At 35.5% G+C, this 27,774-nt stretch overlaps 1 pseudogene; it reads left to right on the top strand.

The window, feature by feature from the left end:
* The first annotated feature begins 9,802 nt into the window (after nt 1-9,802).
* LOC141489654 (maspardin pseudogene) lies at nt 9,803-10,878 on the top strand (annotated as a pseudogene).
* Nucleotides 10,879-27,774: the final 16,896 nt, after the last annotated feature.

Below are 27,774 nucleotides of genomic sequence, written 5' to 3'. Positions count from 1 at the left end.
AATTGATCAGAGATTTATCAATTTAATTAGTTATTTCATAAAAGCCAGTTTTGGTTTTATTTATTAATTCAATAGTTATTTGCTTTTGATTTTATAAATTTCTCCTTTAATTTTTAGAATTTCTAATTTGGTATTTAATGGGGGATTTTTAATTTGTTCTTTCTCTAATTTTTTTGTTGCATATTTAGTTCATTGATTTCTTCTTTTTCTAATGTGTTCATGCAAGCATTTAAAGATATCCCTTGACAGTCACTTTGAGTGAATGCCCTAGGTTTTGGTAAATTGTTTCATTATTGTCATTATATAGGATAAAATAATTAATTCTTTCTCTAGTTTGTTGTTTGATCCACTCATTCTTTAAAATGAGGTTACTCATTTTCCAATTACTTGTGGATCTATATCATCCTGGCCCAATATTGCATATGATTTTTATTGCTTTGTGATCTGAGAAAGATGTATTAACTATGTCTGTCTTTCTGCAGTTGATCATCAGGTTTTTATGCCTTGGTACACAGTCAATGTTTGTATCAGTGCCATGTACTGCAGCAAAATAGATATATGCCTTTCTATCTCCATTCAATTTCCTCCATAAATCTATCATATCTAGTTTTTCTAACAATCTATTTACCTCCTTAACTTCTTTCTTGTTTATTTTATGATTTAATTTATCTAAATCTGAGAGCAGGAGGTTGAGGTCTCCCACTAGTAGAGTTTTGCTGTTTATGTATTTCTGTAGTTCTTTCAGAATTTGGATTCTATCCCATTGCATGCATATTTATTCAATAATGAAATCACTTTATTATCTATGGTACATTTTAGGAGGATATAGATTCCTTCCTTATCTCTTTTAACACTATCTATTTTTGCAAGTGCTTTGTCTGAGATAAGGATTGCAACCCCTGTTTTTCACATCAGCTGAAGCAAAATATATTTTGTTCCAACCTTTTACCTTTACTCTATATGTATCTCTCTGCTTCAAATGAGTTTCTTGTAAGCAACATATTGTAGGATTCTGTTTTTTAATCCACTCTGCTATTCACTTATGTTTGAAGGGAGAATTCATCCCATTCTCATTCAAAGTTATAATTACTATCTCTTTATTGTCCTCCATGACATCTTCCCTCTGTCTGTATTTTCACCTTTTACCCCACCCCCTTATCCTTATTCCCCAGTATTTTGTTTTTGAATACCACTCTCTTCAGGGTGTTTTCCCTCCTATATACACCCCTCCCCTTTCTTGCCCCTTTCTCTTTTTTCCCTTTTCCTTTCCCTTCTTTCTGTTAGTTCCCTTTTTTTCTGCCCCCATCCCTTTGTCTATCTCCCCTCCCATATTCCCCTTTTAATACTTGAAAGGTAGGATGTTTTTTTTAAGTTGACTGAGCATGTTTGTAAATTAATTTCAACCTAAGTCTGATGAGAAAAATATTCAGGTGTTTCTCATCTCCTCCCTTCTTTGCAATCATTCTGAGTCATAGGGGTGGCTAGGTGATGCAGTAGATATGGCACTGGCCCTGGAGTCAGGAGTACCTGGGTTCAGATTCGGTCTCAGACACTTGGTAATTACCTAGCTGTGTGGCCTTGGGCAAGCCACTTAACCCCATTTGCCTTGAAAAAACCTAAAAAAAATCATTCTGAGTCATAGAGAATTCAGAGTATCCATCACTCCTTTCTAAATGCATTCTATCTAATAGAGTTAAAATTCTTGAGAGTTATTAGAGTCTTTTTCTCATGTAGGATTTTGGCCAGTTTCATCCAATTGGATAGCAGTCTCCTGGATAAATTCTGAGTTCCATCACTTTTGGCTAGTTATATTCTCTCTATTAGAGTTACAAGTCTCAAAAGATATAAGAATCTTTTCCCCATGATGGGATATAGCCAGTTTCATCCTATTGGACAACAGTTTTTTTCTTTAACACCCCCTTTTTTCCTTGCATTTACATGTGTCTCTTGAAACTTCTGTTTGACGTCCAAATTTCTATTTAGCTCTGGTCTTTTCATCAGTAATTTTTAGAATTATTCCATTTCAATAAATGTCCCTCTTTTCCTCTGAAAAAGAAGACTCAGCTTTTTGTGAATATTGGATTCTTGGTTGCCTTCCAAGTTCCCTTTCTGTTTGAAATATCTTGTTCCAAGCCCTTTGATCCATTAATTAGTTTTGGTTCTATATCTCCCTGGCCCAATATTGCATACAGTTTTAATTCATTATGATCTGAGAAAGATGTATTCATTATTTATGCCTTTCTGTGATTTTTAATGCCTAATACATAGTCAATTTTTATGGAAATGCCATGTAATTCAGAATAAAAAACATACTCCTTTCTATCCCCATTCAATTTCCTCCATAATTCTATCATATCTAGGTTTCCTAGCAATCTATTTACAGGCTTAGCTTCCTTCTTGTTTATTTTATGACTAGATTTATCTTAATCTGAGAGTGGGAGGTTGAGGTCTCCCACCAGTAGAGTTTTCTGTCTATGTGTTCTTGTAGTTCTTTCAACTTCTCTAAAAATTTGGATACTACACCATCAAAATGGGTGCATACACAATCAGTATTGAAATTACTTTATTGTATATGGTACCTTTTAAGAGGATATAGTTTGTTTCCTTACCTCTTTTATTGCTATATTTTTTGCAGCTGCTTTGTCTGAGATAAGGATTGCTACCCCTGCTTTTTTCACTTCAACTGAAGCAAAATATATTTTGCTCCAACCTTTTACCTTTATCCTATATCTCTCTGCTTCAAATGATTTTCTTGCAAGCAGCATATTGTAGGATTCTGTTTATTAATCCACTCTCCAAGTAACTTACATTTTAAAGGAGAGTTCATCCTATTCACATTAAATGTAATAATTACTAAGTCTTTATTTCCTTCCATGCTATCTTAATTCTGTTTTTATTTTCCTCTTATTTCACTTTATACATATCCCTCTGTATTTTCTTTCTAAATACCACCCCCTTCAGTGTGCTTGTCCTCCTATATCAACCCCTCCCCCTTTCTTATCCCTTCCCCCCCTTTCCTCTTCTTCTTTTCCCTTCCAACAGTGAGTTCCCCTTTTCCTCCCCCTCTCCATCCTCCCTCCCTTTCCCCCCTTTTCATACTTAAAAGGTAGGATAAGTTCCTTAACTTAAGTGAGTGTGTGTGTAAGTTAACTTTAAGTCATGTCTGATGAGAGGAAGATTCAAGTGCTTCTCACCACATCACTTCTTCCCCTCTATTACAATAGGTCTTTTGTACTTTGTAATGTAATGAGATTTATCCATTCAATCTCCTTCATCCTCCCATCTCCTTACTGTCCCCCTTTTTATAGAGGTATTGTTTTTAAGCCATTCTGTGTCACAGATAAGTCATAAGTGTCCATCACTTCTGGCTAAGTATATTCTCTTTAACAGAGTTTCAATTCTCAAGACTCATGAGAATCTTTCTCCCACGTGGAGATATATCCAGTTTCATCTTTATTGGATAGCAGTTTTTTCTTTACATTTTTTTATCTTTTCATGTGTTGCCTGAGCCTCCTGTTTGATGTCCAAATTTTCTATTTAGCTCTGGTCATTTCATCAGGAAATGTCCAAAGCCTATCATTTCATTGAATGTCCATCTTTTCCCCTGGAAGAGCAGGCACAACTCTACTAGATAGTGGATTCTTGGATTCATTCCAAGCTCCCTTGCTCTTCAGAATATCTCATTCCAAGTCTTTTGATCCCTTAATGCTGGTGCAGCCAGGTCCTGTGTAATCCTTACTGTGGCTCCTTAGTATCTAAATTGTTTCTTTCTAATGGATTGCAGGATTTTCATTTTTACCTGATAGTTCTGGAATTTGAGCACAACATCCCTTGTTGTTTTCATTTTAGGATCTCTTTCTGGAGGGGATCAATGTAGTCTTTCAATAACTATTTCACCCTCTGGTTCCATGATATCAGTGCAATATTCCATCATTAAATCTTATAATATTAAGTCAAGACTTTTTTTGCTCTTCAATGTTTTCAGGAAGACCAATAATTCTTAGGTTGACCCTTCTTGATCTATTCTTGAGGTCAGTGGATTTGCTGATGAGGTATTTTACATTTCTGATATTTTTAAAATTTTTTTTGATTTTCTTTAACAGTCTCTTGATGTCTCATGAAGTCATTAGTTTCCACAGACTCCATTCTTTTCTTTAAGAGAAGAATTTCCCTCATTTACCTTTTGCAACTCCTTTTTTTTATTGGTCAATTCTATTTTTGTAAGAGTTTTCCATTTGACCAACTGAGGTTAAGAGAGAATTATTTTCTTTTTGCATTTGTCCAATTGTGTTTTCCGAGGATTTGCTTTCTTATTACAAGGTGTTCATTTTTCCTCCCAAATTTTCCAGTTGATTTTTAAACTCCTTCCTGATTTCTTCGAGGAAGTGTTTCTGTGCTGTAGACTAGATCATATTCTCCTCATTGGTTCTAGGTCTCTCAGGTCTTTTTCTTCTAGGAAATTTTCTATGGATCCTTGTTTCACTGACCTTTCTTCATTTTCCTAAGACCTTGTGTTGGTTAGGGCCTGGTTCATAGAGGTTTGGTGTTAGGATCCATAGAGGCTTAACTCACTGGGTTTTTTAAATCCACATGGGCCAGCCAGTAGGGGCCACTGATAGCTTTTTCTGGAGTTCTGTGTCCTTGACTTGAGGCCCTCCCCCTTTGAGGGCTTGGTTAAAGCTGCTGAATACTTTTATCTTTGAACAATGGTAGACTTTCACCTAGGACAAGATAATTGCTCTCCCTATTTACTGTTGAGGAACTTTGCTGCTCACACCTGAGATTTGGGCAGAGTTGGTCTGTAATTGTTTTCATTCTGGGAAGAGGCTTCAGTTGAAATGAAGGTATAGATTCTGAGTTCATCCAGACCAGAGGAGCCCAGGGATCTGCAGCTCTCCTGCTCTGGAACTCACCCTCCAGCCCTGATGACCAGCTCCAGATTGTCAGTGCCAATACCAGCATCTCTGTTCCCCAGTTGGCCCATGTCCCCGAGACATAGCAGGCCAGTCCAGCGCTCAGGTTCTCACCCTGTCCTGTGCTCCTGGCAGAATCTGCCCTCTATGACTGGGCTCACCCATGATCCACGAAGAAAAACCTTGAGGTAGATGTTCTCCTAGTTTTTCTTTGGGGTATTGTCCATTGGATTTCTATTAAGCAATTTGCTTAATATTATTTATGAGGGAAGTTCAGGAGACTTTAACACAGTGCCTTTCTTCTCTCTGCCATCTTGGCAGAAGTCACTAGACCCAAAACTAATTAGAAATTAAGTAACCTTATTTTATAGAATGGGTGGATCAAACAAAAAACTATAGTGAAAATTAATAATTTCATCCTTGATGATGACAATGAGACAACATACCAAAACTTATGGGATACGTGCAGGGCAGTTATTAGGGAATATATTATATATTTAACTGCTTCCATGAATAAAATAGAGAAAGAGGACATCAATGAGTTAAGTATGCAACCAAAAAATTAGAAAAAAAACAAATCAAAACCTCCCAATTAAATATCAAATTAGAAATTCTAAAAATTAAAGGAAAAATTAATAAAATTGAAAGCAAGGAAATAATTGAACTAATAAATAAAAACAAGATTTGTTTTTTTTTTAAACCAATAAAATTGATAAACATTTGTTTAATCTGAATAAATAAAAGAAAGAAGTAAACCAAATTACTTGTGTTATAAATGAAAAAGGTGAGGTCACTATCAATGAAAAGAAAATTAAAATAATAATTCAGAACCCAGGTTAAATGAAGAGGAAATTAAATACCTAAATATCTATATCTCAGAAAGAGAAATTCAATAAGCTATCATTGAACTCTCTAAGAAAAAATCTCCAGGGCCAGATGAATTCACAAGTGAATTCTGCCAAATATTTAAGGAATAACCGGTTCCAATTCTCTATAAATTCTTTGGGAAAATAGGTGAAGACAGAACTCTGCCTAACTCCTTCTATGATGCCATTATGCTGCTGATACCTAAACCAGTAAGAGTAAAAGCAGAGAAAGAAATTCAGACTAATTTCCCTAATGAATATGGTTGCAAAAAATCTTAAATGAAATCTTAGAAAAATGATGACATAATTTTATTAGTGGGATAATCCACTGTAACAAACCCAGATTTATCCCAGAAATACAGGGTTGGTTCAATATTAGGAAAAATCTTATTATAATTGACTATATCCCTAACAAATCTAACAGAAATCACATGATTATCTCAATAGATATGAAAAAGGCTTTGAAAAAATACAGCACCCATTCCTACTTAAAAAAAGGCAGTGTAGGAATAAATGGATTGTTCCTTAGGATGTTTAGCAGTATCTATCTGAAACCATCAACAAGCATTATCTTGCAATGGGGATAAGCTAGAGGTATTCCCATCATTATCATGGGTGAAACAAGAATGTCCATTATCACCACTACTATTCAATATTGTTTTAGACAAAGATCAATAAGAGAAGAGAAAGAACCTGAAAGAATTAGAATTGGGAAAGAAGAAACAAAACTTTCACTCTTTGCACATGACATGATGATATACCTACAGAATCTTTAAAAAATCATCTAAAAAGCATCTATACACTATTAACAACTTTAGGAAAGTTGCAGGACAAAAAAATAAACCCTCATAAATCCTCAGCATTTGCAAGAACTAGAAAGAGAAATTCCATTTAAAGTAGCTTCAGAAAATATACAATGCTTGGGAGTCTACCTGCCAAGACAGACTTTGTGAAAACAACTCTAAAACACTTACAATTATACCTAAATTAATCTATCTATTTAGTGCCTTACCAATCAAACTTCAAAAAATTACTTTAATGAGCTAGAAAAAAATTGTAATTTAATTCATATGGAGAAAATAATCAAGAGATTAGATGAAAAATATTCCAAAAGAAGGTGTCTAAGCCTTACCAGATCTAAAATTATACTACAAAGCATCAGTGATCAAAACTGTCTGGTATTAGCTAGGAAATAGAGTGGTGGATCAGTGGAATAGTTTAGGTGCAAAACAGATAGCAAGAAATGATTATAGTAATCAATAAATCCAGAGTCCAGCTTCTAGGATAAGAACTCTCCCTTCAGTAAAAACTGTTGGGAAAATTGGAAGTTAGTATGGAAGAAACTTGGATTAGACCAACATCTCACATCCTATACCAAGATAAAATCAAAATGGGAACAAGATTTAGACAGAAAAGACAATATTATAAACAAACTAGGAAACAAGGAATGGTTTACTTGTCAGATACTTAGAAAGGGGAGGTGTTTATGACCAAGAAGAGAAGGAGAACATTATTAAAAACAAATTAGATAATTTTGATTACATTAAATTAAAAAAAATTGTAGGAACAAAACCACTGTAATCAACATCAAAAGAAGTGTAGTAAATTGGGAAACAATTTTTACAACTAGTGTTTCTGACAAAGAATTCATTTCTAAAATATATAGAGAACTGAGTCAAATTTATAAAAATAAAAGGCCATTCTCCAGTTGACAAATGGCCAAAGGATATGTAAAGGAAATTTACAGATGAGGACATCAAAGCAATCCATAGTCATAGGAAAAATTGTTCTAAATCAATACTGATTAGAGAAAATCAAATTAAAACAGCTCTGAGGTACCATCTCACACCTATTAGATTGGCCAAAATGACCAGAAAAGGCAATGTCAATGTTAGAAGGGATATGGGAAATCTGAGACATTACTACATTGTTGGTGGGGCTGAGATCTCAACCAACCTTTTTGGAGAGTAATATGGAATTATGCACAAAAGGCAATAAAAATGTGCACATCCTTTCATCTAGCAACACCACTACTGAGTCTATACTCTGAAGAGATCATGCACAAGGATAAAAACATCACTTGGACAAAAATATTCATAGCATCCCTGTTTGTGGTAGCAACGAATTAGAAATCAAATGAATGACCTTCAATCAGGGAATGACTGAATAAATTGTGGCATATATATGTTATGTAACAGTAGAAACGAAGAGGGATGGGATTTCAGAGAAGCTTGGAAAGACTTGCCTGAACTGATGCTGAGCAAGATTAGCAGAACCAGAAGAACTTTGTACACCCTAACAGCAATGCAGGAGTGACGATCAACCTTAATGTATTTGCTAATTCTATCAATAAAATAATCAGGGACAATTTTAACTGTGATGGATAACACCATCTGTACCCAGAGAAGGAACTTTGGGGTTTAAACATAGACCGATGCCTATTACCTTTTTTAAAAAGTGTCTTATGTTCTATATAATTTTCCTAACTTTGATATTATATTTTGTCCTCAAGGATATTATTTCTTTCTCAACACATTCAAATTCTATGAATTTATAGCATCTAAACCATATAAAGATTATCAGACTTCCTTCTGTGGGGGAATGGGGGAGGGAAGGTAGGGTGGAGAAAAAATTGTCAAATTCAAAACCTTACAGAAAATGATAGGTAGGAACTACTATTGTATATAATTGTAAAACAGATAAAATATTAATAAAAATATTAACAAAGCAATTACAGCAAGTTATTAATAAGGTAATGCTCTATGAACAGGGAGGATTTATACCCAAAATGCAATGTTGCTTCAATATCAAGAAAATTATACATAAATGACTATATCAATAAAATATAACAAATCATATGTTTATTTCAAAAAATGCTGATAAAGCACCCATTCCTATGAAAACCACTAAAAAGCAGAGGAATAAAAAGAGTTTTCTTTAAAATGATAAGCAGTTTCTATCTAAAGCCTTTAATAAGTATTAAATATAATGGTAATAAACCAGAAGTTTTTCCAATAAGCCCAGCGGTGAAACAGGGATGCCTATTTCACCACTATTATTCAATAATGTATTAGAAATATTTCCTCCAGCAAGAAGAGAAAAAAGAAATTGAAGAAATTAGAATATGCAATGAAGAAACAATACTCTCACTCTTTGCAGATGATATGATGGCAACTCAGATAATTCTAAAAAATCAATTTCTGAAAAAGTATTTGAAATAGGAACCTTAGCAAAGTTTCAGGATATAAAATAAACCCACAGAAATCATTAGCATTTCAATACATTTCTTTTTGTTTTTTGTTTTTTTTATGCTTTTGGAAGGCAAATGGGGTAAAGTGGCTTTCCCAAGGCCACACAGCTTGGTAATTATTAAGTGTTTGAGGCCACATTTGAACTCAGGTACTGCTGACTCCAGGGCCTGTTCTCTATCCCCTGTGCCACCTAGTTGCCCCTACATTTCAATACATTTCTAACAAAGCACAGCAGCAAGAGCCAGCAGGAAAAATCATATTTAAATTAATTAAAGACTATTTCAAATACTTGGGAGACTACCTGCCAAGACCAACACAAAAATTATATGAAAATAATTACAAAATACTTTTCACCCAAATAAAATCAGATCTAAATAACTGAACAAATATTAATTGCTTGTGGGTAAGTCGAGCTAATATAATATAAATGACAGTTATAATTGGATTAAGTTACTTATTCAGTCCATTTCAATCAAACTACTAAAAATTACTTAATTGAGCTAGAAAAACAGTAGCAGAATATATATGGAGGAAGAAAAGATCAAGAATGTCAGTCTGGGTGCGGAGCGGACCGCCCCGCCCCGCCCCCGCCCCGCCCCTGAGCTTGGCCTTGGCCCTGGAGGAGCTGGTCTGGAGAAGACCCAGGGGCAGGCAGGTGCGCCCGCGGTGGGGAGGGGCCTCGGGCCATGTCCTTAGTCAGAGACAGCCTGCGGCAGAGTCCGGAGGGGCCGGGTTCGAGTCCCGCTTCCGACAGCCTCGTCCGTGAAGCCCCGTGGGCCATGCGACTCGAAGGAGCGGTTCACAGCTGTTTCAGCAGATCATGGGAGAGATTAAAGTCTCTCCTGATTATAACTGGTTCAGGAGTACAGTTCCCCTTAAAAAGATTATAGTAGATGATGATGATAGTAAAGTGTGGTCACTCTATGATGCTGGCCCCAGAAGTATCAGATGTCCCCTCATATTTCTTCCCCCTGTAAGTGGAACTGCAGATGTGTTTTTCCGACAGATTTTGGCATTGACTGGATGGGGTTACAGAGTTATAGCACTGCAGTATCCAGTTTATTGGGACCATCTTGAGTTCTGCGACGGATTCAGAAAACTATTAGATCATCTACAACTTGATAAAGTTCGTCTTTTGGGGGCTTCTTTGGGAGGCATTTTGGCGCAGAAGTTTGCTGAGTACACTCACAAATCTCCCAGAGTTCATTCCCTTATCCTCTGTAATTCCTTCAGTGACACCTCCATCTTTAACCAGATCTGGACTGCAAGCAGTTTTTGGTTAATGCCAGCATTTATGCTCAAGAAAATAGTACTTGGAAAATTTTCATCTGGTCCTGTGGATCCTGTCATGGCAGATGCCATTGATTTCATGGTTGATAGGCTAGAAAGTTTGAGTCAAAGTGAATTGGCTTCTAGGCTTACCTTGAACTGCCAGAATTCTTATGTGGAACCTCATAAAATTCGGGACATTCCTGTTACTATTATGGATGTATTTGACCAGAGTGCCCTTTCAACTGAAGCTAAAGAAGAAATGTACAAATTATACCCAGTGCTAGGAGAGCACATCTTAAAACTGGAGGCAATTTTCCTTACCTTTGTAGAAGTGCTGAAGTGAACCTTTATGTACAGATCCATTTCCTGCAGTTTCATGGAACAAAATATGCAGCCATTGATCCCTCTATGGTCAGTGCCGAAGAACTTGAAGTACAAAAGGAAAGCCTTAATATCAGTGGTCAAGAAGACTCATAGATTGGGGCTGTTTGTAGATTGACAATGAATCCATCGTCCTGGCTTTCGGTACAATCAGGGCTTTCCAATCTGCCTCTTTGTTTTTGGGATGTGGATTTTTTTGGGGACAGGGGTTTGTTCTTGTTAGCCCATCATCACTGGGCTTCTGAAATAGGACTGATTATTCTGTAAAATGCATTACTGATGCCAGTGAACTTTCCAAGCCAGTGTAACTGCATCTTTTTTGGTTTTACTTTTAGCTTTTGAATTTAAAGGAATATATTTGAAGCCTCCTATTTTAAGAATCGTGAAAATTTTTGCTACCAAAAGTCTTCACCTCTGCATTTAAGGGAAAATTAATTTCAGGAGTTTTGGAGTGTTTTTTAAATGCTTTAGCTGTAAATATTACAAATTCAGATTGTGTACTAGAAGCTTATTGATTATTTTTTATCTATTTTTGGTTAAAACTTGTTAAGGTGCCAAGGCTACCATGCACCTCTGCTTTATTTCTAATCAAAACAAAATGTTTGGGCTTTTTTTAGCTGTCATCTTTCCAGCTACTATAGTCATTTTGAATAAAACATCAATTTCAAGAAAAAAAAAAGAATGTCAGTGGAAATAATCGGAAAAAATGTAAAGAAAGGTGGCTTAGCCATACCAGATTTAAAATTATATTATAATATAGAAGTCATTTAAACTTTTTTGATACTGGCTAAGAAATTGAGTGATGGATCAGGAGGAAAAATTAGGTCAAAAGATACAGTAGCAAATGACTCTTGTAATCAACTATAATAAACCCAAAGACTTCAATTTCTGAGATAAGTACTCACTCTATAACAAACACTGCAGGGAAAACTGGAAAGAAATATTGCAGAAACAAGGCATAAACCAACATCTCACACCCTATATACCAAGATAATATTGAAATGGGTACAGGATTTGGACATAAAGGATGCTATCATAAACCAGTTAGGAGTAATCCAAGACAATTCTCAAGAATTTCTAATGGAAAAAGCCATCTACATCCAGGGAATGAAACTATTGAATTTGAATGGAGAAGGAAAAAAAAAAAACAACTTTCAATTTTCAATGTTTTTTTTGTTTTGTTTTATAATTTATGTTTTATATTTTTTCCTATCATGTGTTCCAATTCTTTCACTATATGAGTAATATGGAAATATGTTTAACATAACTATTCATGAATAAAGTATAATAGACTGCTCTCTATCAGGGCCTTAGGAGGGAGGGAAGAGAGGAAGTGAGAAAAATGTGAAACTAAAAACCTTATCAAACATGATTGTTATATACTAAAAAGAAAAAAATACTAAAAAGGGAAGGAAGGAAATAAGGAGGAAAGACAGAAGAAGGAAGGAAGGATGGAGAAAGGGGGAAAAATCATGTTTTAAGTACCTACTCTGTGTCACGCACTGTGCCTGAGGGCACATTTGAACTCAGGTCTTCCTGATACAAGCATGAATACTTTATTCACTATGCCAACTACCAAAATAAAATAGAGGTAACCTTGGGTCCTTCAAAATGAATTCCAGTGAACAGTAAAATTTCCCTTATGAGGTCAAAAGGAGTCTGGGAATGGGTCCAGAGTCAAATTCTACCTCATTTGTCAAACAACCAGCCTAGTTATCCTCAGGGTTGGGAAAAGGTGATGAATTTCCTTGTATAGGAAGGTCATCTTGTAAGACTTGGAAGAAATACAATATTCACTGGTTTAGGGAGAACCATACCATTGACATAGATCCTTGAAGTATACAAATGAATTTCTCTGTTTTTCTTCTAGACTTTGTGTAAGGAACAAATACATATTTACATATATAGATGTATATATATACATATATATATATAGATATAGATATATAGATATATAGATATAAATTCACAGAGAAAGATAGAAAAATTCAGACTGAGGACCAAAGAAAATTTACTAGACTTAAAACCTTTCTGAATTATTTTACCATTGGGAGTAAAGTATATTTTTACAGCCTTCATTAGAAAGTATTTTCCTATTTGGAAGATTCTTTGCCCAAGCTACTTAATTATTATGGAGGAGAAAAATAGAGCCCCTTTCCTAAAGAACTAGTCTCTACAGGCTTATCTATTTTTTTGAAATATACTTCTTGAGACTTGCATATCTATCAGAAACATATCTCTTACTAGATCTAGGAGGTCAATCAGGATCTTTTAATTTTGGAAGAGAAACATCAAGTAATTATTATCCATGTAGAGTCAGCTCTTCCAGAACACATCAAAGGAATCAATAATCCTCTAGTTTATTACTCCTAAAACTCTTTTCTCCCCTCTCCTTTACAAATATGAATAAAGGAGAAAGGCATTAAAACAAAATTAAATTGGGGGGAGGAATGATATTCCCCTTGCTTCATCATATTTCTGGGGGGGGTGTCTGTGTGTGTGTGTGTTTGTGTGTGTGTTTGTGTGTGTGTATATATATATATATATATATATATATATATATATATATATATATATATATAGAGAGAGAGAGAGAGAGAGAGAGAGAGAGAGAGAGAGAATAATCAGATATTCTAGATGGTGAATGGTAGAAATGTTTCCTTTCCTTCATTATACTTCATCAGATTGGGAAATATTAAAACTAAGAAGAAACTGTGATTCTCTCCATTTGGAAGCTGAGAACTTCAAGGATATCCTAAAATATGAATACAATATGAATTCAAATATGAATATCCTAAAATATGAATTCAAATTTAATGTTGTGGTTGTTATTATTGTTGTCAAAGTACCTGAATGTTCAACCTTGGACACATCACTTAACTTCTCTAAACCTCAGTTTACTCTTCTGTAAAATAATAATAATAATAATAACAATAGCTTTTTAAGTACCAGCGTCATCCAAATTCAATGACAAGGCAATAGTCAAGATGACTAATGATGGCTTGAAATGTAGTGGTTAATCATGACATTTTAGATACATGACAAAGGTCTAAGCACTCTATAGAGTCTTTATTCAGCTGCCCTCATGGTCATTTGAAAAAAAAAATGATGCTATCTGCCCATTGCACCTGGGAAAGTCTTCACTTGTTTAGGGTAGATATCCTCCTAACTCATCAACATGTTTGAGACCTGCTGGTTTCCTTCAGCTTGATTAAGCCCATCTGCTGTGATAATTTATTTATTTTATTTATTTTTAATTGATTTTTTATTTTTCAAATACATGATATGAAAAATTTTCAATATTCATCCATATGCATATGAATATTTTTAAGTTACAAAATTTCTTTCCATCATATCTTTCCAGCCCCTCCCCCACACAGTGGCAAACAGATTAATGTTGTACATACACAGTTGAATTAAACATGTTTGCTGTTTAGTCATTTTAGGTATGAGGAATTAGGATTAAGGTAAAAAATATGAGATATTTTTAAAACGTGAATGTAGTTTTTTATTTGTTTTGTTTTGTTTTTCTTTCCCTGGATGGGGATAGTATTGTCCAAAACCAGTCTAGTATGGTTGTCCTAGCTCTCTGAACTTCTGAGAGCAGCTGCATCCATCATGATTGTTCATCTCATAATGTTATTGTTTAAGTGTACATTGTTCCCTTTGCTCAGCATCAGATCCTGTAATTCCTGCTGTGATAGGTTAGATGGATGCTGTTCATGCTACACATTATTAGAGACACAGATGAGTTGGTTGGGTAATTGATTGGACACCAAAGGTAGATAAATAGCTCTGAATAGGGCTCAGAAAGGCCTCATACCAGAGGAGTTAATACTCCCTGAACATTTCTTTAATCCCAACAACACAAAAAATTCCTTCATACCTCAGGCAATTCTCTAATACTGGAAATTGCATAGAAATTGGTTTTTTTTAATAGAAAGTGTCTCTCCATTGAAGAATTCCTTCTGCTATTGATACCTTAGATTCACAACGCACTACCAAATGAGTAAATTTTTTTCCTACATTTGCACTGTGATAGTTTCTCTACATTTGCACTAAGATAGTTTATTGTTAAGTGTCAATCTAAAATTCTCAATTTATTGAATTGCTGGTTGTTTCCTTTTCTCTGATACTGTTATAACATGTATTATCTCATTCTAAAAAGTAATTATAGGGGGAAAATTTTGTTTTTAATACTATTATTCAACAGTCAACAAGTAAATATTAAATGGAGTTAAATTGATGTGGAAAACTATGCAATTAGAATATTTGCCCTACTATAAAATTCTATAGTCATACTGTGCATAAAATGAATTTAGTATCAATATCTTGCTATGAAGCATATGTGGATTAATTATTTATTCCAGTTTTCACCTACTAATTACTCATTTTCATAATTATGCTCACCTATGGTTCTCAGGAGTATGTTTTGATAGTCATTAATCACTTAGTACTGAGTTCCACTACAGTTTATTAAATTAGAAATATTTAATGCTACCTCTTTTCCATAAACATTTGATTATCTTTCTCTAAATATCAACTTTGTTAAACTCCGATACTTTAAGAAAATCAGTGTCACTAATTATGATATTTATTAGCTTTTCAACCAACAATAATATATATATATATATAAATATATATATGTATATATCATTTCCCTCAGGAAATGTTTTCTTAGTCCTTTCTCACTTATTTCTTCAGTTTTTGAAATAATTGTTTCTTCCAAATGACAATTTAAATTCTGTGTCTCCTCAGAGTCTCATCATAAAATGCAATTAATTATCTTTCTCTCAAGGCAGTAATTTCTTCCTTCCTTAACTACTTTTATTTAATTGCTTCTACTTACTAATATTCATTTCCTTCATTGTTATTTTGTATATACTTATATTTGTAGTAAAAATAGGGTTTGCTTCATTGTTTGCATTACCATTGTAAATTGGACAAAGCATATCCCTCACATTCAGAGGAATACAAATTGAATTGAAAGCAGAAGGTTTTATTAAAAGAAAAATTATACACTCATGCTCATACACACAAATACCAAATACAAGGAAGCCCATAGTCTAGGAGAGCCAGGACTTGAAAATCACAAAATGAATGTTCTGGGATAGGTTACGGAGGAGAGTGGCCAGTCTTTCCCTGAAACAGGTTGAAAGAGAAGCAAGATGTTTTTTGTTTTGTTTTGTTTTGAATAACTTATTTATTTATTTTTCCATAAAAATACAGCATTTGCTTTCAACATTAAATTTTTGCAAGATTCTGAATTTCAACTTTTTCTCTGTCCATTTTCCCTTGCCCCAGTCCCCAACAGAAAGCAATGTAATATAGGGTATACATATATAAACAATCTAAGCATAAATCCATATAATAATAATAATAATAATGTTTTTCCTTCATTTTCTGGTTTTTTTTGCTTATTTGTTGCAAGTCAGTGAGGTTAAATGACTTGCCCAAGGTCACACAACTAGGTAATTATTAGGTGTCAGAGACCAAATTGAACTCTGATCCTCCCGACTCCAGGGTCAGTGCTCGATCCACTGAGCCAAGTAGCTGACCCTCCACTGAACCACCTAATTTCCCCTGTCCTTAATTTTTAAGAAGACTATGATTTCAGGGAGGTAATGACATAGCAAGCAAATGAATTGGATCTGAGTGAGGAGGTGCTGGCCTAAGTGCTAAGTCATCAGAGTCACTATCTCTCCATAGCCATCTATTTCCACTGGTCAGATGTGAATCAAGTCAACTGGAGATGGCCCTGGATCATATTATGAAAGAAGAATCATATCAAAACCAGGGGCAAAAACTTTAGAAAGGAAAAAAAAACACAGTACTTAAGACAAGTTTTAAAAATTGAAGATATTAAATTTTGGTTTGCATTTAAATGTCATAGTCCCTTCTCTGGATATAGATTTTTTTTCATGATATATCTTTAGAACTGGCTTTGATTATTGTACTGCTGAAATGAACAAGTCCATCATAGTTGATCATGCATGCTGTTTTCAATGTATACAATGTTCTTCTGATTCTGCACACTTCTCTCAGCATTAATTCATGGAAGTCTTTCCAGGCTATTCTGAAGTCCTATCTTTCATGATTTCTAATAGAATAATAGTGTTCTATGAAATTCATATTCCATAATTTGTTCAACTATTCCTCAATTGATGGGCATCCACTCAATTTTCAATTTTTTTAAACATTATGAAAAAGGCTTCCATAAATGTTTTTGTACATGTGGGTTGTTAACCCTTTTTTGTGTTCTCTTTGGGATATAGTAGTAGTAGTGGTAGTATTGATGGTTCAAAGGGTATGCACAGTTTTACTGACCTTTAGGAAAATTATTTTTGCAGAAATAGTTGATCATAGATTTCCTTAAACCAGTTTGAGGTGTGCAGTGTAGCAAAGTCAGCCAGTGAATGTTATCAAAGATGTCCGAAAGAGAGCAAGACTTTTGGCTCACAACAGACTCCTGATTGGCCGCTTTTGGCAAAGACTTACTCTGTGTATAGTGCACTTGCCTGGTAACATAACTCATAGAAAACAGACATTTTAATCTCAGGTGTATTTTTACAGTATCCAAGAAAGTAGCATAGTTGTCTGGCATATGGTATATGCTCAATAAATGCTTGTCAATTAATGCTGATTGACTGCCCCCAAAAGATATTTTAAGAGCATTATGGTCTCTATGGGATAGGGGGTTGAAATCATTATTATACCAATTTGCATTTCTGAGTTGTAAATTCTTCACTGGAAATAAATATTTTGAGAAAATACTAGGTAGGATAACAAAATTTAACAACTAAATTATTTTATGAGGAAGAAATTAGCAATTTCATTGAATAGAATAAAAGTTTAATTTATTCAGATTGATTCCAAGAAATTGAGAAAAGGTCATTTTATCAAAGAATATGGTATGAATGATTAAAAGAGGAGAAAATATAGGTAGACCAGGAAAAGAGCATATAAATAGTGATGAATTGATAAAATTAACTAATATAAAATTCCAACTAAAATGTTCAAATGACTGATAGTGTGAATGATTAGGTAATAGAGTAATATGTTTTAAAAAGTTCCATATGCAAATTGGGGATAAGGCTCCATTGAAAAATAAAAATACAACTGAATAAAGAAATAAAAGAGAATTTTAAAAGTGATTCTATCTCAGTCAGGAGGCTTTAAGTAGGATTTATCAGATCTCTACTGCCTTTCCAGAAAAAAAAAAATCTTAGCTATAAATTTTCTCTGTCAATGGATAAGCAAATCTTTGATTTGACAGAAATGTTTTATTCTTTCATTAATTGTCTTTCTTTTGAAATATTTATTTCATGATTTTTAATTGATGTATTTTTAAAATAATTCCACTCCTATTAAGCTATCCATTGTAACAGAGAAGTAGTTAAGCAAAAGAGATATTAGTCCTGTCTGATAGTGTCCAAGTCATTCTAGATCTATCATTCTCTATCTATATCTATCTAAAATCTCTCTCTCTCTCTCTCTCTCTCTCTCTCTCTCTCTCTCTCTCTCTCTTTATATATATATATATATATATATATATATATATATATATATACATATTCTATTTCATCTCCTCTCTAAGGAGAAGAGACAAAATGTTTAATTAGTGATCTTTTGTAATCCTTTAATCAGGGTATTAATTTTCTTTTTCTTTATTATTTATTAAAGATATTATTTGAGTTTTACAATTTTTCCCCAATCTTAATCCCTCCCCCACCCCACCCCCCATGGAAAGCAATCTGTCAGTCTTTTATTTATTCTTATTTTGAACAAATAATGCTTTTTATACATTACTAAAATATTCTTGTTTAAGAGTAAATGTAATACCCCCCTCCCCCCAAGAAAATATAGACCCACATATGTGATAAAGAAAAGGGGAGAGAAAAAATTAAAATTAAAATTTAATAATAATAATAATAATAACAATAATAATAATAGTAGTAGACATGGCCAGGTGGTGCAGTGTAGTACCAGAACTAGAGCCAGGAGCACTCAAATCCAAATCTGACCCCAGATACATAACAATCACCCAGCTGTGTGACCTCATGCAAGCCACCGCAACACCATTGCCCCAAAAAACAAAAAAAAAGGACCCAAAATAAAATAAAATAGTAGTAGTAATAATAATAGTAGGGGCAGCTGGGTGGCAGACAGATCAATGGACCATGAGCCAGGAGCAACTAGGTCAAAATCTGATCTCAGACACCCAACAATCTCCCAGCTATGCGGCCCCAGAAAGGCCACCCAGTCCCCTTAGCCCTGCCACACACCCCAGAAAATAATAATAATAATAATAATAATAATAATAATAATAATAATAATAATAATAATAAATGTGCTTCAGTCTGTGTTCCAGTACCACCAGCTTTGTCTCAGGTGGATCACATTCTTTAGCATAAGTCCATCACAAAAGTTACTTCCATATTTTTTCCACCATTTCCATTGGTGATTGCAACTCCGTCTATTCATACTTCTCTACTACCATCATCTATGATCTATATTTTCTCTCTGCTTTCAGTCTGTCTCTGCTGTAGGGTAGTTGAATGGCACAGCAGACAGATTCCCAGCCCAGGGGCCAAGAGGCCCTGAACCAACATATCACCCCTTACCCAGCATCCACCCAGCCCTATGGTCCTGCACAGGCCAACCAGTCCCAGCCCCATGGTCCATCCTCTCCTCCATCACTCACATTCTCCCCCCTTCCCTCATCCCCCTTCTCTCCTTCTTAATACAGATGTCTATACCCCGTTGAGTATATGTGCTGTTTCTGCTCCTAGCCACCTCCGATGATAGCAAAGATTCCCCCATTTCCACTCACCTTCCCCTTTCCATATCATTGCAATAACTCATTGTAATAAGGAAAAATCTTATTATAAGAAATATCTTAGCTTATTCATCCTCTCCTTTTTCTTTTTCCCATTACATTTCCCTTTTATCTATTGACTCCATTTTTATACCACAATATATCTTCAAATTCAGTTTTCTCCTGTGCTTCATCTATAGAAGATGCTTCTACCTGCTCTATTAAATGAGATGGTTCATATGAGTATTATCCGTATCTTTTTCTATACAGGAATACATGTAGTTCATCATCATTAAGTCCCTCATATTTTCCTCTTCTCCCCCACTCTCTATGCTTCACCTGAGACCTGTATTTGAAGATCAAGCTTTCTGTTCAGCTCTGGCCATTCCAACAGGAACATTTGAAATTCCCCTGGTTCATTGAAAGTTCATCTTTTTCCCTGGAAGAAGAGGTTCAGTTCAGCTGGGTAGTTCATTCTCAGTTGCATTCTAAGCTCTTTTGCCTTCTGGAATATTATATTCCAAGCCCTATGAGCTATTAATGTAGTTGCTGCTAAGTTCTGTGTGATCATGACTACAGCTCCATAATATTTGAATTGTGTCCTTCTGGCTGCTTGTAATATTTTCTCTTTGACTTGGGAGTTCTATAATTTGGCTATAATATTCCTGGCAGTTGTTTTTTTGGCAACTCTTTCTCAGGGAATTCTGTGCATTCTCTCCATTTCTATTCTGCCCTCTGTTTCTAGGATATCAGGGCAATTTTCCTGTAACAATTCTTTGAAAATGATGCCAAGGCTCTTTTCCTGGTCATGACTTTCAGGTATTCCAATAATTTTTAAATTATCTTTCCTAAATCTGTTTTCCATATCAGTTGTTTTTTTTCAATAAGATGTTTCACATTTTCTTCTGATTTTTCATTTGAAGTATTGCCTGAGTTCTTGTAAAATCAACAATCTCCCTGAGTTCTGTTCTTTGTCTGAAGGATTTGTTTTCCTCAGAGTGCTTTCTTATCTCCTTTTCCATCTGGCCAGTTCTGCTTTTTAAAGCATTCTTCTCCTCAATAACTTTTTGTACTGTTTTATCCATTTGACCTATGCTGGTTTTTAACATGTTATTTTCTTCAGCATTTTTTTTTTTTTGGATCTAAGCTGCTGACTTCATTTTCATGTTTTTTCTGGCATCTCTTTCATTTCTTTTCCCAGTTTTTCCTCTATCTCCCTCACTTGATTTTCAAAGTTTTTTTTGAGCTCTGTAATGGCCTGAGCCAAATTTCTCTTTTTCTTGGAGTCTTTAGATGCAGGAGCTTGTACCTCCTCATCTTCAGATTGAGTGTTTTGATCCTTCTTGGGAGCACAGGTGAAGTATTTCTCAATGGCATTCCTCTTGTTTCTGTGCTTACTCATTTTCCCAGCCTGAGCTTGGTTTTGGGTTGCTTCCTGAGCTTTTGGGACACCCCACAAAGATCCCCATGTGTGAGGCTCTGTCCTCCCTCCTGGTCTGTGAATGATCATAAGTGCCCCCCTCTGCCATGGAGCTGAGGTGGGGGGCAGGCTGCTGTTCTATGGGGGGCCTAGACTGTGATCAGGATCTGAATGTGGTCAGAACCTCAGAGTCCTTTTCCAGGGACAGAGGACAGAGTTTGGCAGTCTCTCTCTCTCCACCTCCCTCCCTAGGCTCAGAGTGCTCATGCCTTGGGGATTCCTGCTTACCAGCTCTGCCTGCTTCTGGTTCCTGCATCTGGGCTGCCCTGGCCACACTGCTCGCTGTGTGCCCTGAGGGCTGGGCTTCACTAACTAGCTCTGGCAGAGGTCCCCCCCCGACTGTGCCTCCACGTTGTGCCTGGTGCTCCCTGGGGTGTAATTCAGGAAACTGCCCCACTGCAGTGAGCTCGACTCCCAGCACCCTGGGGCTGCCTCCAGGAGGCTAAAGTTCCTTCCCTCTGGTGGGTAACCCCTCTGGTGGGCCTCCCCTCCTATCCAATCCATGGAATTGAGCCTTTCTGCTCTTTTCCAGGTTACCTTGGGTTGGAGAATTGCCTCACTGGATCCCTCTGTGGGTTCTGTCTCTTGAAAATGTAGAGTCCTTAGTTTATAAATTTTTCTCTAGAGAAACTGAGAGAAGGTCTTCTCTTGATGCCATCTTGGCTCTGCCCCCTTGATTTTCTTTTACATTTTCACATTCTTTTTAATATTAAAAATGTTTATTTATTTATTTTCACATTGCTACAATAGTTTTGTTGTAAAAGTAAACATAATCCCCCCTGCTCACAAAGATATAGACACCTAAAGAAAAATAAAGTGAGAGAACAAGAAGAGAGATGTATTTCAATCTCTGTTCAGATACCATCAGCTCTGTCACTGGATGGACCTCATTCTTTATCATAAGTCCATCAGAGAAGTTACTTCAATTTTTTTTCTATAGTTGCTATTACTAACTGTATTTCCCTCCATTCCATTCCTCCCCACTCCCATTTATTCTATTCTTTCTCTCCTTTCACTTTGTCCCTTCTCAAAAATGTGTTATATCTTACCACCCTCTTCCACAGTCTTCCCTCTCTTCTATCACCTAGACCACTTCTACCCTTACTCTGTCTACTTTCTCCTAATCCTTCCCTCTCCTTTTTCTTTTAGTATAAAATAGATTTCTATACTTTACTGAGTGTGTATGTATTTTCCTTTCTGAGTCATTTCTGATAAGAATGAACATTCACTCATTCCACCTCAATCTTCCCCCCCTTCCACTCTATTGCAAAAGCTTTTTCTTCAATAGTTTTGTGAAATATCTTTTCCCTGTCTTCCTCTCCTTTCTCTTTTCCCCAGTACATTCCTTTTTTTCATCCACTGACTCCATATTATTTTTACAAATTATACCTTAATGGGGCACCTAGGTTGTACAGTGTATAAAGAAATGACCCTAGAGTCAGGAGGACTTGAGGTCAAATTTGGTTTCAGACACTTCATAATTACCTAGCTGTGTGACCTTGGGCACTTAACCCCATTGCCTTGCAAAAACCAAAATACCAAAAAAACGAACAAGGCAAATATATTTTACCTTCATATTCAGCTCTCTCTTTTTCCTTGTCAATATATGCTTCCTTACTGCTCTAATAAATGAGAGGGTTCATAGGAGCTATCAGTATCATCTTCTTGTGCAGGAATATAAGTTCAACATCATTAAGTCTCTCATAATTTGCCCTTCCTGACAACTCTCTCTATGCTTTACCTGAATCCTGTACTTGTAAATCAAACGTTCTGTTCAACGCCGGTCATTTCAACAAGAACATTTGAAAGTCCCTTATTTCATTGGATGTCCATCATTTCTCCCAAAAGAGTATGCTCAATTTTTCTGGGCAGTTGATTCTTAGTTGTTTTATGAACTCTTTTGCCTTCTAGAATTTCACATTCCATTCCATACTGACCTTCAATGTAGATGTTGCTAAATCTTCTTTTCCCCTAATTATGAATACATGATACTTGATTTTTTCCTTCTGGCTCTTGCAATATTTTCTCCTTGACTTAGGAGTTCTGGAATGTGGCTATAACATTTCTGGGAAATTTTATTTTGGAATTTTTTCCCAGAAGTGATTGGTGAATTCTTTCAATTTCTATTTTACACACCTGTTCAAAAATATCAAGGTAGTCTTCCTAGATAATTTCCAGGTCACTTGTTTTGCCGAAGAGATATTTCATGTTTTCATCTAGCTTTTCCATTCTTTTGGTTTTGCTTTATTGTTTCTTAATTTTCCACAAAGTCATCAGTTTTCCTTAACTCCATTCTACATTTGAAGGAATTATTTTCTTCAGAAAACTCGTATCTCCTTTTCCATTCTGCTTTTCACTTTATTCATCTTCTCATTGCTCTTTTGGATTGCTATGCCCATTTGACCCGATCTGGTTTTGAACATGTTATTTTCTTCAGTATTTTTTTTTGTATCTTCTTAAGAAAACCACTGACTAGGCTTTCATGATTCTCCTGCATTGCTCTCATTTCTCTTCCCAATTTTTTCTCTGTCACCTTTTGATCTTGAAAATCTTTTTGAGCTCTTCCATAACCTAAAACCAATTCTTATTTTTCTTGGAGGCTTTGGACACAGAAGTTTTGGTTTTGTCATCTTCTAAGTGTGTGTTTTGATCTTCCATGATGGCAAAATAATTATCTATGGTTAGGTTCTTTTTCTTTTGCAATTTACTCATTTCCACCCAAGCTTTTTAATGTTTTGGGGGCACCTCCCTAGGGACTTTAATTCCTTTAAGGTTTTATGAAAGGTTCTGACTGCTCTCCTGGCCTATTGATGACCACAAGGATGCCTCTCTGCCCTGGAATCGTGAAGAGGGTTCCTACTCTGCTATGGCAGTATGGGGACCCAGACTGTGACCTGGATCTGAGGATGGACTAAGCAACATATTCCTCCTCCTGGGATAGCACAGAGAGCTGGTCAGTCCCCTCCCCCCAAATTCCCTTAAGGGTCTCTAGGCTGAGTACTCTAGAAGCAGTTGCTGAGTGATTGTGCAGGCCTGCTTCCAATCCTTGGGCTGAGTCACTTAGGACTGAGCTGCACTGGCTTCTGTGCTCACTCTACTGTGATATTTTTCTCACTGACCTTCCAAGTTGTCCTTAGCAATCACTGGATTGGGATGTCTGGACACTGCTCCTGCTGCTATGAACCCAGGCAACCCCAAGGACCCAGGTGCACCATGGACTGTTCCTGTAAGACTGTAGCTCATTGGCTCTGTTGCAGCATGCTTAGGACTGTGCTGCAGCCCCTTCCAATCCAGGTGGAACAGACCCTTCCTGCAGATCTTCCAAATTGTCTTGGGTCAGAAAATTGTTTCACTCAGTCTTTCTGTGGGTTCTGCCACACTAGAATTTGATTAGAGTAATAATTTTAAGGCATTTGGACTATTGTTTGGGGGGAGCTTTTGGGAATTGCTGCTTCTGTGCTGTCATCTTGGCTCTGCATCTCTTGTTCTTTTTCTTTGCAATATTGTGGTCAGTGGATATATTGTTCTTTTGATTCTGTTTATTCATGATTGCTTTTTAAGAGTTTCTACATCATTCTTCTCCACTGAAGTAAGAGAAAAATCAACTAGTTCATATGAATTTTTCAACTTCCATTACCCACACTGAGAAATGATTCCTTCATATGTTTTACTGAGTTGGTTTTCTTATTTCCAAGGCTGTTTCTATTTGGTCAAAATTTGAATTAGATTAAAAAATACCAACTAGAAATATAATAAATCCTAAATAAAAAGCAATCACACTTCAATGAAATTTCTAAGACTCATTTTCGCTGAAATTACCAGATAAGACATATCTTTTAATGCTGCAAAATTATATGAATAATTGAGGTGTTACCACAACTTGAAATTGAATGCATTAGGCAGTCATCATCTCTATACCCCATTGTCTAAAAGTTTTGTGAGTTCTGAGCTTATATTAATTAAAATGGATCTCAGAGATTATACCGAAAGAATACTCATATTGTGGTTCATTGTTGACCACACTTAAAATTTCTTCAGGAAAACAAAAGAAAACTAGAATTATGTATGTGTGTATGTGTATTGGACACAGTATGAATTTTTCTTGCCTAGATTCTACAGATGTGAAGATTAGGGTACCTGGTTAACTGAGAAGCACTTAATGAAGATTAATCAACCTATACCTATTATGTGACAGGAAATATGCTAGGCACCAGGCTTTCCTAAAGAAACTTATGCTATAATGACAAAGATGTGCATGTATCCATAATATTAATAAAGTAAATACATCTTAATTTGACATAAAGAAGGCATTATAACTGGGAGGGATCATGAAAGTATTCTTTGAAGAAAACAAAGGATAATTAAAGAACAGAGAGAGGAAGAGAAAGGAAAGACAGTCAGAAGTAAAAGCTCCCCATTTAAGATGAGTTTGGTTATAGCAGAGAGTATTAGAAAGGGAGTAAAAATAAATCTTGAAAAAGCAGAATTAAATAGTGAATTTGTTTTAAGTTCTAAAATCCAGAGAATCTTATTTGTCTCTGGAGGCAATATTGGTGCCACTGAAGTTTAGTGAACAAGAGTATGACCAATGAATATCTCAAGAAATGAGTACTGGTTCACAAGGAGGATACTTCCCCAGGATATGAAGACAGCTGATGAAGACGGAGGGGGGAGAGATAGAAAAATGCATGATCAGTGGAATAGGAACAAGCTGGAGAACTTCAAAATAGGAAGGAAATAGGCCATAAAATATTCAAATACTTCCAATAATGAAACATAGCTTGGAGTGATTGAAGAGTTTATTTACCATCCCTGCAAAAATGGGCAATCCCCCTAATGGGGAGAGCCCTAAATTTTAACAATGTCCAGTCTTATATAGGAAAACTTTTGTTCCCCGCCATTCTGAGTTCTGATAAGCCCTCATCATTAGGGGTAAAATCTAAATATACATCAATCTCATGACTCCCTTCAATGTGTTTTCCCCCTCCCTTTTAATGTGATGCATGTTATGCTGATGAGCCTCATTCTTCACATGGGCAGTGTACATTGATATACTTGGATCTTACTAAACAAGCACGCTTGCAAGAGGTCAGGGACACTAGGTCAACTTTTGCCTAACTAGAGCTGATTTTTGGCCTTCCCCTGACTAAAGCACCTTCATGTCAGGTTAATGTACTTTTCTAGTTCAGTGAGTGGTTGGGGTAATTTCTTTGATCACCTTCCTTTTGTTTCACCTTTCACCTTCAACAATGCTGCACATACCTTGTGTCTTTTCAGCCTAATCAATAACCAGAAGCTCATATCTTTGTAATGTATTGCTCTTAATGATACCTGTGGAATCCTAGCAACATCCTCTTATATCCTGTGGAAACCAAACACTCAGAAATTTCTCACAATGAAAAAATAAGACTTTATATTCAATCCTGAATGTAAAACAGAGACAATGGAATATATTGAGCAAAGGTATAACATATTATGAACTTGCTAGCTAACTCAGTGGATAGAGTGTTGAATCTAGAGTCAGGAAGAGATGAATTTAAAGTTAACCTCAGACATTTATTAGTTGTATGGTCCTGAGTAAACCACTTATTTGTTTGTCTTAATTCACTGGAGAAGGAAATGGTAAACCACTTCAATAACTTTCCTAGAAAATTCCATGGATAGCATTGACACACAATGCTTCGGGGGTTCACAAATATTCATACATAACTAAAAAACAATATGATAAAATGTGACCACTGAGGAGACCTCAAAAAATGAGGAGGAGTCCTCACAGAAGTTTTGGCCATATAAATATATATTTACTTTTAAAATGTAATAACCCTCTTAGTTTATCCTAATCCTTAAGAAAGAGGAAAACAGAATTAGATTAACATACAGATTTATTAATATTTCTTTAAACTTGAAAATTACATAGCCATGGGTGGGGAGTTTGCCTTAAGAGTAAAACTCCCAAAGATACAGATTTGGAAAGGGTTTTGTTGTTGTTGATATTCTTGTGTATACCTTCCACCATCAAAAGGTGGAACCTGAAAAATTCCTTTTGGCTTGTCCATCAAAGGAAGGGAGTGAGGTTTAACCTAGGATATGATTGAATATCAGACACACAAATGAAAGATATGTCCAGGAGGATGTCCAAGGAGGGATGCTTCCTCCAAAATCCTAGATTTTTGTGCCTTACCAAGTATTAGAAAAATATGAATCTCTTTTTCAAGATGTTACCACTCACAGTAGCCTTTTGATACAATGGAATTAGCTATTACAGGTCAACACTTCAAATTAAGGGAAAAAAATATTCTGGCAGATGTGAGGAGGTTATAGGAACACAAATGGAGAGATAATCCATATATACATGAAGAGCATAGTGCTCTGTAATTGAAGACACAAAAGGGAGAGCAGGGAGATAATAAGCAGTAGACTTCAAAAGTCAACAATCTGGCAATATGTGAATGGTATAGGCAATAATTTCAATGAATTTAGTGAGGGTCTATGTTATCATAGTGAAGATAATCAGGACAGATGTCATGGAGCTGGAGCATAAGTTGAATCTAAGGACCTATATAGGTGAAAAATATGGGGTGCATGTAGGGAGAGAGGAAAGAAGAAAAATACTATGAGAAAAATCTTTGTGTAATAGTGGACTACTACAGAAACTGGAAGGCTTATATGGTGAAATAGAAGAGGAGTATGAAAGATAGGTCAGATTAGCTTAAAAGGGCAACTTTAATGAAAGAACAAGAAGTTTGAACCCTTTTAATTGGTTATAAGAGACTAATGAAGATAATGAAAAGGA

Source organism: Macrotis lagotis, chromosome 5, assembly GCF_037893015.1.
Source record: "Macrotis lagotis isolate mMagLag1 chromosome 5, bilby.v1.9.chrom.fasta, whole genome shotgun sequence".
In the NCBI taxonomy this organism is placed as follows: domain Eukaryota; kingdom Metazoa; phylum Chordata; class Mammalia; order Peramelemorphia; family Peramelidae; genus Macrotis; species Macrotis lagotis.
This window is presented reverse-complemented; position numbering and strand designations above follow the sequence as displayed.